The following is a 14,496-nucleotide window of genomic DNA, read 5'->3' on the forward strand; positions in this document are numbered from 1 at the left end:
CCCCTATCTTCCTCCCTTAACCCTCAATATGTTCTCTGTAGTTAACAGTCTCTCATGGTTTGCCTCCCTCTCTGTTTTTATCTTACTTTTCCTTCCCTTTGCCTATGTTATTTTTTTCTGAAATTCCACATATGAGTGAAATCATATGGTGCTTATCATTCTCTGACTTACTTTGCTGCTTTATAAAATTAGCTTTTCATAAATTAATGTTGTCATATAGCAATAGCCTATGAAAAGTGGTGAGAAGTAACTGACTTAATCTTGTATTTAGCGCCATAAAAACATTGGAAATGCATTAAATAATGTTGGTTCTCCTCCTCAAATCCCTCTACAGCTTTGGTCATTTGGTCATTTGAATTTCTGAATGTGTCTTAAAAGTATAGTTCCTTTTCTTATTTCAAATTTATTCCTTCTAAATGCTTTTAGCATATACCTCTGCACAAACTTAAGATTTGACCTGGCAACCATGGTTTGCTTATTTTGGGAGTTAGCAATGCCTAACTCAGAGAAATTTGTGAGGATTAAATGAGTTTATACGTAAAAATCCTTTAAATCAGTATCTAACACATGGTGAGCATTTCATAAGAATCAGTTATTATCACTGCTATTATATCTTTGCCATCATTATCAATACACTATTAAGGAAGAAATTATGCTATAATATTTTCTAATAACAAAAAAATAAGGGGAACCACATAAATGTTTTTTTTCGGAGAGGTCTATGTGAATTCCTTCATGATTATAATTTCTAGACTTAAATTAAAAAATTATTATCTTCATGCACTGTCAAAGCCTTAAAACCTAAGAAGGCATGAGTTATTTTGCCCCAAATCGAGAAGCATGTTAAAAGAAAAGGCATATTGATTTTTTTCTTTTATTCTATTTTTAAAAATTATGATCTTATCCCAAATCTTCCTGAAGCAAAAAAAAAAGCATTTACCTTGTAGAAATATCTTTTTCTTACATGATAAAATGTTAGAAACTATTGCATAATTTAGAAATATTAGACATATATAATATGACATATATTAGACAAATATAATTAGACAATATAATACATACAGATGGATAGCTTGATAGTAGATAGATAAATGTAATTTATTATTTTATAGTTAGAAAATTTATTCCCAACTGGATAACTTAATCCTTGAAAAAAAAGTGTATGCAGTAAGACTATAATCCCCTTATATATTTTAATACCTTAGAGTAATTCAATTTCTCAGTGGTCATTTAATGTTGATTCTGTTTTACATAAAAATAAATTTTCTCAACAACATCAATTAGTAGTTTTGTTTTTTTTTAATTTATTTCTAGGAGAGAGAGAGAGACAGCGTGAGCAGGAGAGGGTCAGAGAGAGAGGGAGACACAGACTCAGAAAAAGGCTCCAGGCTCTGAGCTGGCAGTCAGCACAGAGCCCGACGCGGGGCTCGAACCCACGAACCGCGAGATCGTGACCTAAGCGAAAGTCGGACGCTCAACCGACTAAGCCACCCAGGCGCCCCAATTAGTAGTTTTTAACTATAAATCTTTATTCTTAGCGCTAGGAAAAGAAAGATAGAAAAGACACCAGAGCCCCAGCCTTCAAAGAATTCATAATTTAGAATGGAAAACATATATAAATAGAACTAATCATAATATAATGGGTTATACAATAAAAGGACTATGAAGGTGTGATTATTTTGTCTTGTTTACATGTTTCTTCTTCAATGAATTTATTATTTATTTATCCAATATCTTAGTTTTCTTTCCTGATGTAAAAAACTGTAACAAACTTAGTGGTAAATTCAGTGCCCATTTGCTATCACAGAGTTCTACAGATCAAAAGTCTAGGTGTTCTGGAATGACTCCTCTGCTCAGAGTTTCAGAAGACAGAATCAAGGTGTCTGCAAGCCAGGCTCTTGTCTGGAGGCCCTTGGGAAGAGTCCACTTTCAAGCTCATTCATATTTTTGGTGGATTGCAGTTCTTTGAAGCTGTAGGACTAAGGTGCCTGTCACTTTTCTGTCAGCTAGAAATCACTCTTAGCTGCTAAAATGAAGGCTGGTCCTCTGCACTGGCAGTTCACAACATGGATGTTTGCTTTCTTCCATACTAGCAGAGCATATCTCTTTGACTGTCTTCTATTTTTCTCTTCTGTCCTTGCCCTCTGTTTTCAAAGGTCCATGTGGTTATAATGCTTCCATCTGGATAATCCAGGATAAACCCCCTATTTTATTTTATTATTTAAAAAACTTTTAAATGTTTTATTTATTTCTGAGAGAGAGACAGCATGAGCAGGGGAGGGTCAGAGAGAGAGGGAGACACAGAATCTGAAACAGCCTCCAGGCTCTGAGCTAGCTGTCAGCTCAGAGCCTGACGCGGGGCTCGAACCCACAAACCGTGAGATCATGACCTGAGTTGAAGTTGGACACTTAACCCACTGAGCCACCCAGGTGCCCCTAAACTCCCTATTTTAAAGTCAATTGATTAGTAACTTCAATTAAATCTGTAAAGTCCCTGTTGCCATACAAACTAATATATTCACAAAGGATATCTCATCATATTTACAGTTTCCAGGAATTAGAGAAGGATATCTTTGAAGGCCATTATTCTGCCCCCCACACCTAATAGTAGTTTTGAGCAGTTTTAAAATTCAAATGATATCAAAAGACTTAGAATGGAAATAAAAAGAAGTCCTATGTTCTTTCTCAAAGACTTTCTCCTCTGCATTGTGCTCCTCCAGATCAAGTGTTTTCAATTATTTTGCTCTTTCTTCTAAAATTTGTTTCCATATTTTAAAAAATGCATTTACTGGGGCACCAGTATCTCCCTCTCTCTCTGACCCTCCCCTGCTCATGCTGTTTCTCTCTCTCTCTCTCTCAGATACAAATGAAACATTAAAAAATGCATGTACTGACAATTGATTTTTAGTTTGGGACAAGATGGAATAGACTCATCTTTCCTGTTCCTCCCCAAAAGTACAACTAAGAAACCTAGAAATAATACAGCAAGTAGTCATGCATAGAAGGACCCTGAAATGTGGAAAGAGAGAAGAACAATTAGAGACCACAGAATTTGAGGAAAAACAGTGGCCTGACATCTCCCATCTCCCTCATGAACAAAACCAGGGAGGGAGCTCCTGACAGCACATTCTGACTACAGAGGTAGCACCAGTAGGGATTGGAAGGGGGTAGAAGTTTCTACCCTCAGAGACCCAACTTTCCCACTCCTCACACAGAGCTACCAAGTCCAGGAAGCACATCTGTCCCTTTCCAGGTGGTGTAGGCAAGAATGAAACAAGAGACCCATCGGCATCAAGTAAAGGAAACAGGCCAGAATCACACTGAAAGTGTTCTGAAAACTCAATTGTCATTGGAAACACAGCCTGCAAAAATAGACCAGGACCTGTATGCTAAACCTAAAGAGGTTGACTATTATTTAAAATAAAAGATATAAGTAGAATTCAGAATCTCCTAATATTCCAGATTTTGATGATCCAACCCAAAATCACCTACCATTCCAAAAAATAGAAAACATCTCAACTAGAAAGAGAAAAGACCATCAAAAGACACTGGGATGAATCAGATACTGGAATTATTTGACACAGATTTAACACAGCCAGAACAAAAAATAAGAATATTATAAATGCTCTTAGAAAAATTTAAGAGAAAGAAATATTACCAAATTAATAAAAGATATAAAAAAGAAACAAAAATTACAGAACTGAAAATTACAGTAACAAAAATAAACTTTTACCACTCTTGTTTAGCATAGTATTAGAAATTCTAGTCAGCACAATAAGTCTAGGGAAAGAAAAAAAACATACAGATTGGAAAGGAAGAAGTGAAACTGTCTATATTTGCAGATGACATGATTGTCTACATAGGAAATACCAAGGACTCTACAAAAACCAAAAAAAACCTCTCCCAGAACTAATGAGGAAATTCAGTAAGGCTATAGTATTCAGGAAAATAATTTAATAATATTGTGTTCATTGATTGGAAGACTTAAGATAGTGAAGATGTCCATTCTCCCCAAATTGATCTATAGGTTTAACAAAATTCCTATCAAAAATCCTACCGGAGTTTTTTTTTTTTCTATAGATATAGACAATACTATTGTAAAATGTATGTGGAAGTTAAAGGACCTATCATAGCTAAAACAATTTTGGAAAAGAATGAAGTGGGAGGAATAACTCAACTTGAGGTTAAAACATATGTCTGTAGTAAAAAAAGTGGTGTTGGAAAAGGAATAGGCAATTTAATGGAACAAAACAGAGAATGCAGAAATAACTGAACACAAGTATGGCCAACTGACCTTTGAAAAAGTTCCAAAAGTAAATTTAATGGTGCTAGAGTAACTGGACATCTATAGGCAAACAAACAACAGAAATCTCTCAATTCAAAGAAAAAAAAAACATAAGAGAAAAATCTTTGGGAAGTAGGGCTATGTGAAGACTTCCTGTTCTTGATATTTAAAAGAAATGCTCCAATGGATAATTGAGGAATTAAATTTCTTTCAAAGTAAAAACTTGTCTGCAACAGGCCCTTTTAAGCAGGTGAAAAGACAATAAGGTGCAGGCTAGAGAAAATACTTATAAAACACATATTCAATAAGAGATCAACATGTAAAATGCATAAAGAGCTCCCAAAACTCAACAGTAAACAAAAGAGAAAAAAAGAAAAAGAACATTTAATTAGAATATAGGAATAGACCCAAACAGACATTTTACTGAAAAGCATATACAGATAGCAAATAAGCATATGCGAAGATGGTCAACGAATTTAGCCATTAAAAGAAGACAAATGGAAAACTCAATGAAATACCACCACACACCTGTCAGAATGACTATAAAAAAGAGTGGTCTCAACAAATGCTGACAAGGGGGCAGAAAACCTGGATCACATACAATGCTGGTGGGAATGGAAACCCAGTATAATCAATCTGGAAAAGCATAAGGCAGTTATTTACAAAACTAGGTAAAGAATACATGGGACCTCTCTGGACATCTTTGGGCAGCTTTCTGTAAATTTGTTATTCCAAAACAAAAATTAAAATGCATGTGTCTGTTTATATATATATATAAGTATATAAGTGGATATATATATATAGTTTGTGTTTATTTGTATATATTTATATATATAAATATATTGTGTTTATATATATAAATGTGTTTATAAATATATTGTGTTTATATATGTAAATATATTGTGTTTATATATATTTATATATATATAGTGTGTGTTTATATATATGTACAAACACACAAATCTATATACACATAAATATATGTACACACATATATTTAACTTTTTATATATGTATGCACATATATTTTACATATGTATATTTGTGTGCATATATATATTTATATACTATTATCTTTTATGTCATCATGGTTATACATTCTCAACTGACTTCCTATTATGGAAAATGAAGATATTAGCTTTCTTTTATTCTCCCTTCTCTTATATCCTACATTACCCCACTCTAGTTATCATTGCTATTTTTGGTTAAATCTGTACATAGTGCTTTTATTGTTATGATGACATAAATATTACTGCTGAACCAAATAGTCCACTGTCACTGGATTTCTTATACAATTTTCTAGTTACACTGGAGTTAAAATTTGCCCCTTTTTTCCATTTGCTTACATGAATATATCAGTAAGCTTTCTTCCTACCATTTTAACAGATTTATTACAATATTGCAAACATAAAATCTATCAGACAACCAATTCCATTTCTTTTTTCCATTTTCCCTTTAGAGTCTTTTCTGAGATTCTCTGTTCTATACTCCATTCTGAGGCTGTTCTACATGAGTTCTGCTATACAATTGAGGTCCTGGAAATTCTGTCACCATTTTAGGAATTCCTTTTCTTACTCCTGCTCTTGATTACCTAGGCCCACAAATCCATCTTCCCCTATGTCTCTATATACTCCCTGTTTTTGGTGGTACACATCTTCCAGTAGCTTTTTGAGAAGAGGTTTCTACAGACAGAGATTGTATATGACTGAAACTATCTTTCCTTTCCCCTCACACCTCACTGATTATTGAGTTGGACATAATGATTCTATGTTGGAAAAAAAAAAGTCTCTTCTCAGAATTTAGGAGGCATTAGTGCATTATCTACAACTACCATCCTTAACATAAAGTCTTTATATATGCTGTTTTTACTGCCTGGGTCAATTTTAAATTAACATTTTATCATTGGTTTTTGCCAATTCATGACAATTTGTTTTGGTGAGTTCTCAGTGGGCCTTTTCAACTAGGAAATTCATATCCTAATAAATTTTCTTATATTATTTCTTTGAAAATTTCATGCTTTTCATTTCCTGTTTATTTCCCCCCAGATTTCTGTTGTTTAAATGATACCTTCTAGATTGATTTCCTAAAGTTTACTTCTGCTTTTGTCTGTTTGCTTTTTTGTTTTACTCTATGGATGATTTCATTAATTTTATCTTTAAAACATTTTTCTTTTTCTTCAGATCTCATATTTTAATTCCTGGGAACTCTTTCTTGCTTTCTGATTGTTCATTTAAAAAAAATTTTTTTTATTTCTGAGAAAGAGAAAGAGACAGCATGAACAGGGGAGGATCAGAGAGAGGGAGATACAGAATCTGAAACAGGCTCCAGGCTCTGAGCTGGCAGTCAGCACAGAGCCCAACTTGGGGCTCGAACCCATGAACCGTGAAATCATGACCTGAGCCAAAGTCAGACACTTCGATTGAGCCACCCAGGCACCCCTGATTATTCAGTTTTTAAAGCTGCCTGTTCGCTTTGCATGGATGTAGTATCTTTCCTTATCTCTGTGATATTAATTTTTAATCTATTACATATTTTCTTCTTTTTTTGTCTTTTATTTTTCTAAGCATATTTTTTGTTTTGATTTTCTCTTTCATTATAGATACTTTGTTTAATAATTCTTTCTTTCCATTTCCTATTTAAAAATGGGGTCCTAAAGAGTTGGTTGGAAGTACTATGTTCATATTTAGGACTTCTTGACTGATAGACATCACTCTAAACTAATTGGAAAGTATTCCAGCCTTTATATTAGACATCTCCAATTTTCAATGTCTATAGGTCTTTTTTCTGTATCAATTATGTTATTTTCCTCTAGAGAATAATCCTCCAAGCTTCTATCACTAATATATAAACCTAGCTACTAACACTTTGAAGCTGGACACTTTGAAGATGGACAAAGGGGCTCAGAATGAGAAATCTTACTTTGATATATACACTTTCAATAATCACTGCTTGTTTTAAGTTTTTTATTTTTATTTATTTTTGAGAGAGAGAGAATAAGTGGGAGGCGCAGAGAGAGAGAAAGAGAGGGAGACAGATCCCAAGCAGACTCCACACTGTCAGCATAGAGACAGATGTGGGGCTTGAACTCACCATGAGATTATGACCTGAGCCAAAATCAAGAGATGGACACTTAATGGACTGAGCCACCCAGGCACCCCAATAATCACTGCATTTTATGTAGAGTTTCACCTCTTTTTGTGTGTCCCCAAATCCATAGCCTCTTTGCTTTAGTATTTTAAGAACATATACCTCCAATGTCCCTCATTGGTGGAAGATAGGACCTAGATGGACTAAGCCGTCCCTTGTACACTGTCAAGCATTTCTGCTGTTGTCAACCCAGCCAGAAATCACAAGAATTATTATATTTTTTAACTTGGAAAATAAAAAATAACAATGAAATTATTGACCCAGTCCCTGTTACATTTCTGACACTGTGTTGCCACTGTATTTAAGTTGCCTCAGTTAATCCACTTTACTTTGAGATATATCATCCTTACTTTACAAAAGAAGAAGCTGAAGCACAAAGAGGCTGATTTACTTTCCCAGTATCACACAGCTAGTTCATGTTGAGAAGTGTAATGTAATACCTTGTTGGAGTTCTTTATTCTTCTGTCAAAGTTTGTGCAAAGATTCTAACATAGAGTACCAGAGGATTAGGAATATTCCTCTGGTTCTTTTTTTTTTTCCTTTTTTTTTTTTTTTTTAAATCAGTCCATACTGATGACTTCTTAGATACTCCTTGACCTGAAATGCAGGATCCCATCTTGCTGGTTCTCTGGGGCATAGGTATCTTTTCTAATTTTCGTAATGACAGTGGTTGCTATCCATGGTCTTAACTATATACTATACAGGTACTCTCTCTGTGGTTGGGGGAACTTGCTGGAGGGTAGTCTTTTGTTGGATGTGAGACTTATCTGTTTTCAGAACCTACTAACCTTTATCCCTTTCTTAGACTAAGGAAATCTCTTAAAAGTGTTTTTACAACACTCTCATGTTTACCTTTCAGCGACATTGATTGGTATCATCTCTATAATAAATTTAAGGGATTTTTACAGAAAAATAAGAACCATAAACCAAAAAAGCTTCTGTTTTCCACTCCAGAAAAAATTTATGAGAAAGTAAATGGGCTGATCATTATTTCAAATGAGAGATGGAAAAATAAGGAGTAAACTTACTGATAGTTTGATAAATTATTCTGCCACACACATAGTACTTTTTTGGAAATCTGGTCACTTTTTAGCAAGCTCTGTACAATGTCACTGATTTTTAAAATTATGCCCTTTTGTTCTTTATTAAGTCCACTCTACAATGCCAATTGCTTTTTTTTTTTTTTTTTTTTTTTTTTTTATAATTTTTTTTTTTTTTTTTTTTTTTTTTTTTTTTTTTTTTTTTTTTTTTTTTTATAATTTTGCAATCTCTCTAGTAAACTTCCCCTCTGGATGTTCCATAGTGCTGTGTCATGGCTGTTCTTTTTCTCTGAACTTGAAATCTGCTTCATAAAGCTACCTTCAGACTATGCTTGGTCTTTCCTTCCCTGATTATAATAAACATGGCAGCTTTCTACCCAAAGACCAATCTTTTTTCATTTCACTATATGTTTAGACCCCATATATCAGTTCCCCTACATACGTTATCTCCTTCTCAGGAATGACACTATCCAAAAGATAGTAAAGAATTTGTCAGAAACCCTTTTTTAAGCCAGAGGACTGCTTTGGAAGATGTTGCAGAATTGACTTTACGTCCTTTCTTGGTCAGAATGTTATTCATTTCTGTAAGTGGTCCCTGATGCTTCGAGTCTATATTCATTGTGATATCACTGTTATTTCTCTCCCTCTGTCCTCACAAAAATAAATTCTCAAATCTAACTTGCAGATTTCCATAACATATTTCTTGATAGACAGTAGATCTCCAAATTCTAGCCAAAAAATGTATTGTTTTTTTCTTTAAGTTTATTTATCTTGAGAGCATGCATGAGAAGTGAGGGGTGAAGAGAGATTCAGAGAGAGAGATGGAGGGGGAGGGAGGAGGGAATCCCAAACAGGCTCTGTGCTGTCAGTGCAGAGCTCAACATGGGGCTCTATCTCATGAACCATGAGATCATGACCTAAGTCGAGAACAAGAGTGGGATGCTTAACTAACTGAGCCACCCAGGTTCCCATAAGCGATGTATTATTTTCTAAATAGGCCTCACACTTAAACCCAGAAAGTCTCAGAGTCCTTACAAGGCTAATGTTTATTATCTGAGGTTAAATAATCTCAATTTCACAAGTTAATATGTAGGTATACATTTTTTGTCCTCTTTATTACTGTTTTTATTTTATTTATTTTTTATTTAATTTAAATTTTAGTTAATGTACAGTGAAATATTGGTTTCAGAAATAGAATTCAATGATTCATCACTTACATACAACACCCAGTGCTCATCACAAGTGCCCTTCTCAGTACCCATCACCCCTCTAGCCCATGTCCCACCCACCTCCCTCCATCATCCCTTAGTTTGTTCTCTATCATTAAGAGTTTCTTGTGATTTGTTTCTTTCTCTTCTCTTCCACCCCTTCCCATATGTCCATCTGTTTTATTTCTTAAATTCCACCTATGAGTGAATTGACTTATTTCACTTAGCATTTTACTCTTTTTAGTTCTGTTTTTGTTTTTAGAATTACCAGATACTTGATATATGTTCGTTTCTTCATATTGGAACTTTCTTAACATGTTTTCACTCACAGTTTCCCTCATTTGGCGCTCTTTGACACATAAACTATCTAGTATACTAAATTCTCAAAGTGCATAAGGAGTACCGATACCACCAATTTAGATTTGCAAATTCATTAACTTCCAATCCTCTTTTCCCAATGGGTTCAGTGGGTTTTTGGTAGAATACAGGAATTGGTATTCTGGGTATTAATTCTGATGCAGACCACTCTTCAAGAAGTACTCTTTGTGACAAACAAATGTTCCCACTTTAGTGAAATAGGCTACATCATCCAAGAACCCATCATTCCAGTGTCTTAGGTTATTGTTCAGAAGTCCAAATGATTGCCAATACCATCTGTGTATCCAAATGTTCAATTCTGAGACCATTTTTCTCTTCTAAAGGCTCATAGATGGAAAGATATGTCAAAAATACCACCTGGAATCTGTAGTTCCTTCACTTACTTTAACTTCCTACTCAACACTTAGAAAGAATTCTATTTTTAAATGTCTTTAACCCTGATATAAGTCAGCAGGAGTGAGAAATGGTTAGCCTTTACTTCCCCTATATGATACATGTTTGGGAAGAACAAGGCAGGGGTGCCAGGGAGGCTCAGTTAGTTGAGGGTCTGACTTCACCTCAGCTCATGATCTCACAGTACAGTGAGTTGAGTTTGAGCCCCTCATAGGGCTCTCTGCTGTCGGGGAGGAGACTGCTTCACATTCTCTGTCTGCCTCTGCCTATCTCTCTCAAAAATAAATAACATTTTTTAAAAAGGAAGGACAAGGCATCTTTGGTTGATAAGGATGTTTACATTCATCTGCATCTAAATGAATGAGTAGAAAGTACAAAGCCATGCCAATTTATCCCTGCCTCCTGTGACCAATGGCAAGCTTTCCTTTTCCCAACAGTGCTTGAAAATCATCCTTACTGGATCATGTCTTTTCCAGAACATCTGAAATCTCTAAATCAGTTATTCTAAACCAGGTGCAGTTTTGACCCAGAGGACGGTTGGCAATATCTGGAGACATGTGCAATTGTCATGAGGGAGGAGGGGAAGTTACTGGTACCTTGGGAATAGAGCCAAAAATGTTGCTAGGCATTTTACAATGCACAGGTCAGCATCCTCCCACCCCCAACAGAGAATAACTGTAAATTGTGGAGATACTGAGAAACTCTGCTATATATAAAACAAACTTGAGACCTGCCATGAAGGCAGAATAGCTAGCATACGCTCTTTAACTGTTTCTGTTGCTTATTAAATACATACATCCCACTAATCAGTGTCATAACTTTTCAAACTTCCTTCTGATGTGTCAACTTTTGGCCTTTTTATACAGTCTTTTATTTCCTCTTCTTCCTCACTTTTCTGTCTTAGAAGCATTATCACAGGTATCTGTGTCTTTGTATGTCCAACAGCTTTTCCTTTGGGGGAACAGTATTGCACCAGTCCATCCATGTGATTCTTATGAGTCTGCCAATCATGAACAGAACACATGTGTGATCATGGGACCCAAAGGTAGGCCAGTCTGGCTTTTTAAAAATAATTTTTTTAGTGTTTGTTTATTTTTGAGAGAAAGAGTCAGAGTGTGAGTGGGGGAGGGTCAGAGAGAGAGGGAGACACAGAATCTGAAGCAGGGTCCAGGCTCTGAGCTGTCAGCACAGAGCCTGATATGGGGCTCGAACCCAAGGACTGTGAGATCATGACCTGAGCTGAAGTCAGCCCCTTAGCTGATTGAGCCACCCAGGCATCCCCAGTCTGGCTTTTTATAGTGGGAATAACACAGGAACCCACCTGAGTGAAGACACCAAGAGTACAAGATTGTGGTAACTGCCTCATCCAGTGACAGGTCTCAAATGAGAAAAGTCCCATGTTTCTGCTGCTATAAGCCACTCTGATTCCTCTGTGAATTAGGCAGAGTCCTTCTACTAAACATTCTTTCCTTATTTAAAGTCAGTAGAGATGTGTCCTCTTTCTAGCAGCCAAGGAACCTATAGGATATACTTAAAAATATTTTTTTAATGTTTATTTTTGATAGAGAGAACACAAGCAGGGGAGGAGAAGAGAGAGAGAGGGAGACACAGAATCTGAAGCAGGGTCCAAGCTCTGAGCTGTAAGCACAGAGCCCAACATGGGGCTCAAACCCACAGACCACGAGATCATGACCGAAGCTGAAGATGGGTGCCTAACCAACCGAGCCCCCCAGGTGCCCCTCCCTAGGATACACTTTATCACTGATCTGCTGAAACAGAGAAGAAATATTTTTCCAGCTGCTTCACCTCTTCTTTGGGGAAGAAATCAGCTTGAATTAGTTCACATTAGTTGGGGCGTCGTACCTCTGGTAAGAACAAAATCTTAGGATGCATCCCTGGAAACTACAGAGTGTTTACTTCAACATCCACTCAGGAAAGAGAATGTTTTATAGTTGTGCTACTCAAAAGCTGGTCTGCCTTTCACTGGCATACGTTGCACCTGTGGCTTGTTGGAAATGCACAGGAGGGGCCTCTCAGAACTGTCTGGCTTTCAGATTTCAGCCAGCATAAAAAAGTCACCTGGAAAGCTTGTTAAAAAGCATCCCTGGGTCGTGCCCCAGAGATTCAGTAGATCTGAGGTGGGGCCCAAGTGTTTGCTCTTCTAACAACTTCCATGGTGACGCTACTATTGTAGCTGTTCCACAGAGCATGTTTAGAACAGCTTGTTGAGAGCTTGTCACTTTTCTTGCTTTTACCCTTCATCTTATCTGACATAAAGCTCAACTGCTTTCAGTTGCAAATAACAGAAACTGGCTTAAGTAACAAAGGGAATTTATTTCCTCCTATGAATCCTAATTCAGAGGTTTGAAGGCTTCAGCTGTAGCCCAATTATGTTGCCAACTACCTGGTTCTTTCCAAGTAAATGACCTCTTTTTAAATATTACTGAAAAATATGAAGCTCTCTGGTATGGTTGTATTTACTAACTGATTACCACTCCTCAGATGTAACTCTCACCATATCCACACAGCATTTTTAGCACATTTTAGGTCCTCAAGAAATTATTAATGTTAATCTCTCTGTTTCCTCCTCCTTTGAAGATGTCTATTTTCTCTATGTGAAACTATTTCTATTTTCTTCTCTCACATCCCTTCCCTGTACCAGCATAACTCCCAAACTCCAGAAACTCAAATGTACTGGATAGAGACTAGAGAACAAAATGGATGTAGTCCTTCTTTAAAAAACCTTAAATTCAGTTGAGATAACTTTCTAGCTTCTTCTTTCCCTCATCCCTTTTCCCAAACCAGCTTAGGAACTCCAATCCTTCCATTACAGAATGTATCACATTATACTTCGTACATTTAATAAATAGTAAAATATGAGTAAGCATAGATTTCAATCAAGTAGAAAGATATAACTGGGGGAATATGACAATGTGGCTACTAAAGGCTATAGTTTTTGTAACTTGGGTCAGGATCCATTCAACAGATCTTATTAGGATTTTGAAATATGAAACACTCAGTGTAATAAAGATTGGGAAAACATAAAATTCCCATGAAAGAAATTGTATTTTATTTTATTAAATCCAAACCTTAAAATATCTGATGGTGTCTTGAGAAATCAGTAACATTTTAGAGCATTCTTTTTTAATAATACTCCTCTGCCCTGGGATAGTTAACTGTATTAACTGTTATTTCTCCACATAAGCAAACTAATAATAAAGCCATGAGGGCCTGAATTGGACATGTCTTCAGCTGAATAAATCCTCTGAAGGGAACAGAGTTGATTTATAACTCCATTTGAGCCATTTGCTTCACTGATGGTCTTTTCTCCTTCCATCCAGCATGGTAAAGCACTGTCAAAGAAAACAAATGACTTGGACTCTGTCTGTTGTGTCATTGTCTCATTTATCTGGATTTTTTCATGTTCCTCCTTTGTGCATATCTAACCGTGTTCTCTCAAGGTCAGGGAAAGCGTGAGCACAGACAGCTTAGCAAATCAGAAACAAAACTAGGAAAGTTTGTGGAGAAAGGACAGCAGAGGGGATGCTGTCTCCTGCCCCCACTTCTCTTTGCCTTTAGGTTTCTCCTTTTTGTCCTTTTCTCAACTCATTAACTCAGGCATTGGCATAGCCAAGATGACTTGTAACGATTGCATTTTAATCTGTTGCTATAAACAGTAATGATGGAGATTATGATCCAGTGACTTTGATAAGGGCCAAGAAAGTCCCAAGACTGTAGTATAGGAAACACAGGCTGTACTTCTACTGTTTGGGTCATTCCCAGTGGACAGACAGGCAAACAAGTAAAGGAAAATAATGAGATACCTGCTGAGCTATTTATATAGGAGAGGATCAATATTCTGTGGGACCAAAAGTTCTTACAATTTTGGGTACCTAAAGAAAAGAACCCTAAGTAACAAAAAAAAATGTGTAAAAATGTGTTTAAAATGGCAAAAGACTTGGGAAAAATTAAAAATATAACAGTGCTGATAGTACAAATATCACAAAATCTGGAAAAATAACATAATATTCTCATTAATAAATGG

The sequence above is a fragment of the Hyaena hyaena genome, unplaced genomic scaffold (genome assembly GCF_003009895.1).
Source record: "Hyaena hyaena isolate Hyena2069 unplaced genomic scaffold, ASM300989v1 scaffold_462, whole genome shotgun sequence".
Classification (NCBI taxonomy): Eukaryota; Metazoa; Chordata; class Mammalia; order Carnivora; family Hyaenidae; genus Hyaena; species Hyaena hyaena.